At 35.0% G+C, this 5,386-nt stretch overlaps 1 long non-coding RNA gene across 6 annotated transcripts; it reads right to left on the reverse strand.

Annotated features, from left to right (window-relative positions):
- Window positions 1-1,504: 1,504 nt before the first annotated feature.
- Window positions 1,505-5,027, reverse strand: LOC113299816. Of its 6 annotated transcripts, none has more exons than XR_003335197.1 (7): window positions 4,737-5,027; window positions 3,465-3,586; window positions 3,232-3,369; window positions 2,961-3,084; window positions 2,657-2,754; window positions 2,487-2,569; window positions 1,505-1,841 (listed from the first exon to the last, which is right to left on the reverse strand). It is a non-coding gene; the product is annotated as an uncharacterized LOC113299816 (long non-coding RNA). The 6 variants fall into 6 exon arrangements; XR_003335199.1 differs by adding an exon at window positions 3,702-3,735 and having other exon boundaries at window positions 2,657-3,084; window positions 3,465-3,531; XR_003335195.1 differs by adding an exon at window positions 3,702-3,735 and having other exon boundaries at window positions 2,657-3,084.
- Between the last annotated feature and the right edge of the window lie 359 nt (window positions 5,028-5,386).

Here is a 5,386-nt window from a genome sequence, read left to right on the forward strand (position 1 = left end):
ATACTTTTCAAATTTTTAAAATTGAAATAATCGGAAGTATAATTAGTTACCCAAACTTCCGAATATGGGCTGTCTAACATTCTATATTGGCCCTTGGAACCACCTAGAGCCAAGGCGTGGTTTGTTTTGAACTTGCTATATTCGGAGGATAATTGTTTTGTAAAGTCCCGAATGTACGATGGCCCAAAAATCAGAATTTGGGAAAAACTTATACTTTTCAAATTTTGAAATTGAAATAATCGGAAGTATAATTAGTTACCCAAACTTCCGAATATGGGTTGTCTAACATTCTATATTGGCCCTTGGAACCACCTAGAGCCAAGGCGTGGTTTGTTTTGAACTTGTTATATTCGGAGGATAATTGTTTTGTAAAGTTCCGAATGTACGATGGCCCAAAAATCAGAATTTGGGAAAAACTTATACTTTTCAAATTTTGAAATTGAAATAATCGGAAGTATAATTAGTTATCCAAACTTCCGAATATGGGCTGTCTAACATTCTATATTGGCCCTTGGAACCACCTAGAGCCAAGGCGTGGTTTGTTTTGAACTTGCTATATTCGGAGGATAATTGTTTTGTAAAGTCCCGAATGTACGATGGCCCAAAAATCAGAATTTGGGAAAAACTTATACTTTTCAAATTTTGAAATTGAAATAATCGGAAGTATATAACATTATATTGTCTTCCGAATAAATACTGGCCCCAAAATGGGATTTTTCCTATATCAGAAATTTTGAGATTTTTCAATATATATATATATATATATATATTCGGTAGTGAGTGTACTTCCGAATACTGTGTGTCTACTTAAATATATTCGGGAGACAAAAAATTCATTAAACTACCGATTATTACCAGTTTGTATCCAGGAAGATATGGCCAACAATATTCGGCCGATAACCATCAAATATTTCTCCCGAATACTGTCGATGTTCTTGAGAAATGAAGAACACGACTACTTTCGGAAGTAAATGAGCATGAATATCGCCCGAATCTGGATAAATAACCGAAAACCCTAGAATTATTTTTTCTCGATTCGCCGAATTAAAGCGAAATAAACCCCAAAAATGATAAATTCTTACCTAATTGGGGCCATTTGACTTTGGAGCGGAATTTTTTTTTTCTTCCACAATCGAAAGATAATAGGAAACTGGAAGACGAAGAGTTGAAATGAGTAGAATTGTTTTTGATTTGGTTTTCATACGGTTTTACCATAAGGGCATTTATGTAACTTCAATATCATATAGGGTACCCCTTAACTAGAGTCTTTGGCTGGGTATAAATTGATGGCCCCTAAATCCTTTGTGACCTTACATCTGTTTTATGCTAGGCCACCTTTCCAGTTATCAACAGATGACCAAACTACAAAACAAAGAGTCGTTGTAAAAGAGTTGTCAAAGGTAAGATTCAAAAGAAATTAAAGTCAATATATCCCTTAGATCATTCCTAAGGCAATTTATATGAGTTTGCTGTTGTCACAAGTAAGTTGTTCATAAACCAGATATTGGTAAATCACTACTGTCATTCAGTAATTTGTTTCGATAATTTTTACAACAGGCGCAGAAAGCACAACAGGCACGGAGACAAAGAGAGAAAGAGGAGAAGTTACAACGTGAATTAGAGGAAAAAAATAGAACATGCAAACTGTCAGCAAAAAGAAGCTTTCGTTAACCAATTTGTCATACAGAGAACTAAAGTAAAAATTCATATAGTCTATTTTAAGCCAATTTATCAAGTATATGATAATTTTCAAAGACTCTGATGACTAACTTGGTTGAATTAACAGGAAAGGAAACGGTTATCCCAACAACAACGTCGCATCAAAGAATCGGAACAGCAACCTGAAAAACGAAAATCATTGGTAAACATCCATCATATAGATTGAACTCTTTATTACATTGCTAGAAAAAACAACAGGTCATTCTAATTTACAGCAAGCATGCTTGGCACAACAACGGTGTCAAGAAAGAGAGAGACAAACAAAAACAACTCGAGAGAAAAAAGAACCATCGATGGTAATGCTCTAACTCATAAAAAATGTAACTTTGAAATCAAAAGTCACAGTTCTGTGATGATACTTAGTACATAAACTCCTTATTCATCTGATTTATTGCCAAGTTTAGCTTAAGTATAAATTGGCATTTGGCTCATCGCATGGAGAAGTTACAAATATGAAGTAAATATTAGTTAGAAAATACTAATACTAGCAACCTGACTAATACTAGCAACATGTTTGTTGTCCAAAATACACAGGCAAGATGCTTGGCACAACAAGCACGTAGACAGAGAGAAAAACAACAAAATCCAAATCAACAACAAGGCATAATCAACCAAGGTGTGCAGACATATTCTGGAAAAGTACATGTAGAAAATAATTCTATTGTCTATCAGCGCTGAATTTGTTTTCTGTATTAGGTTAGGGTTTATGTTGATTTTCTGCTATTCAATGAAGGTGAAGAAGAAGCTCATCTGTAATTATTCAATACCTCCATGGGTGAGGAAATTGTTCGATTTAGTACCATGAATTGTGGATGAACTAATTTTCCAGGAGATACAGGACCTGTAAAAGCTGTCAGTGGTGAGCAGGTAAGAACATTTTAAAGCCATACAAATTATGATCATGAAATAAGATGATAGAATTAGAGTAGGACATTACCTTAGGACATAAGAAATCTGATGCGATATATCCAGATGCACTTGGAAGAATGCCAACTTTTTGAAATTACTGGATTCTGTCCAGTTGGCGCAACTGTGCTAGAATATTTAAAAAGTAGAGATTGGCTTTTGATGATATTGTGCAACAATCCAAGAATACTCGATCTTAAGAAATTGTGAATGTCAATAACTAAAGCAAACAACTTAATACTAAGGCCCCTAGATGTGGCTAGGCGACTGCAACCTTATGAAGGAAAAGACAATGCTCTTCTCGGAACAAATAATAGGACAGAGCATCTCATTACCTCCTGCATAAGAACTCATATCTGTTGGGACCAGAACATGCTTCCCGCAATCACAAGCCAAGTATTCAGCTGTGGTGAGAGCAATTCGAGGGGTAATAATACACTGAATGGTTGGATCATTTTCCTGCAGAAGAAAATAAAAGCGGCAACAACTTTATTAACAGGTTTCGCTTCGTATCACGCAAGGAAAACGAAAATAGATCAAACACATAACTAATAACTTTCGATTTAATGAGTACAAAACAAATAATACAACATATCATCTCATTACCTCACAAAGAGCATCTGCCTAGGAACTCATATCTGTTAGGATAACCAGAACATGCTTCCCACATTCATAAGCCAAGTGTTCAGTTGTGGTGAGAGCAATTCGAGGGGTAATAATATGCTTAATGGTTGGGTAATTTGCCTGCACAAGAAAAGAAAAGCCACAACAACTTTATTAACAGGTTGGAAACAAATATAAGGAAAGTAGCAAAGGTGGTGAGCATGCTTAAAACACACCTCCAAACTTGCCACTGTGGGGCCGATTGATGGAGTTACCCAGTCATAGATACTATATCACCAGCCCCTGCACCATCAACCAAAACCATGGATGTTCCTTTCTTCTTCATAAGTTTTTTTACCTAATAAATTAGTTTCTTTAAGTGAGCATCAGCGAGAAAGATAAATATTTAAAGAAGGTCGGATGAAGGAGTATTTAAGACTACCATGAACTAGCAATGTGTAACAATTACAAACCTTTCCTTCCTCAAATTTTCGACATGAAGGACTCCTGAGATGATGCGACCAGTCAATATTCGGCCAAAATAATACAATGAACAGGAGGTCATCTTAACTACTACTGGCAATTTTATTCTGTGTTGATTGTCTCTCTAAAGGAATAATTATGTTAGAAAATACGCTAATGCAAATGAGAACCAATAGTGACAGAAGTGCAATAATGAACAAGGAACTCAGAGCAAATACCAAAAAAAAAATACTTCATCCATAAAATGATAACTTTCAGGTTCTTATAAATAGATAGAGCAATAACACTCCATGTTGTAAAAGAAAGAAAAATGGGAAAGAGAAGTCAGTTGAAGCACATAGAACTTTCAGATTTCAATGTAACGCAGTCTCAGAAGCTTACATATGAGCCTATAATCACTAATAAGAAGAAGATGTCTTAGAGGCCTCTTTTTGGAACCAAAAGTATGATCGGGACAACCTAGATAAATATCGGTGTAATGGTTGTCGCTACAACTGCAAAGAGAACGAAAAGTGCAATGGCAACAAGAACGGAGGTTCTCGGATTTGGTAAAAGTGGCTACAAATGGATATTCCACTTTACTATATATACGAGTAGAAACATAAATTCGTACCTAACAATATTCTTAAATTATAATAAAACTCTAAACATGATAAATGTTTTATACCATTCTAGCATGTTCCATTCGGTGTCTGGCAAGTTTTCAGAAGGTGAGACTCAGATGTCATTACATGTGAATTTCAGTGGCTTGCAATACTCTTGATGGAACACCTAGACGATAAGGTCTGTGAATAATTAGTAATTTTGTTTACCTCCATTTCTGCCATTTGTGTACAATGTAATTGTATCAAAGTTTGTTTTTTCTATACAGACTTTGAAACGATTGTGATTGATAATTTTCATATTTTTGGGGCAATCAATACTACAATGAGCTATAATGTCGAATTCCTTTATTCATAAAATGAATTAACCTAAAAAATTAAAAAAAAAAACAAAACAATTGACCAACAAAAAAATTAACATACCTGAAAGACAAGTAGTTTACAGAATTCCTTTACTAAATAGGGTAAAGCTTAATTCTCAGATGATGCAACGAGATGGGCGAACATGATTTTGAATGTCAGATTTCAGATTTAGACAAATTTTTGGAAGAGAATGAGTGAGACGCGAAACATGATGTAAGAAAAGAGATTGAACGATTCATTTGCTTTTATGCAGATTCATTTGTAAGATGATGTAATGAGCAAATGGGCTCTTCATCACTGTGTATATAGAATGAAATTCATTTCGGGGAATTGGGAAAGTTATGTCGTGAAAAAAATGGTACTGGGATCTGGATTGATGATAATATTAGACGGAATGACAAAAATAACCTTATTTTAATGAAGATTCACATCAATACCTACAGGAAGTAGGTTTCTAACTGTTTTTTAATTTTGTAGCTTAGGTTGGCCAATAGCGTTTAGTTGGATGCCAGCAGCAATGACCTTTATTAATGCAAACACGGTCTACTGCCAGATCAACTAAATATTGGGATAGTTCCTAATGTTTCTAATGGCTAAGGCTCTGGGCTCGGATTACCGTGACCCGATTAACTAAACACACTACTATGATCCCACTAACTAAGCACACTACTATGACACGATTAACCAACTACTATGACCGTTTTTAATGG

This window comes from Papaver somniferum, chromosome 7, assembly GCF_003573695.1.
Source record: "Papaver somniferum cultivar HN1 chromosome 7, ASM357369v1, whole genome shotgun sequence".
Taxonomy (NCBI): Eukaryota; Viridiplantae; Streptophyta; class Magnoliopsida; order Ranunculales; family Papaveraceae; genus Papaver; species Papaver somniferum.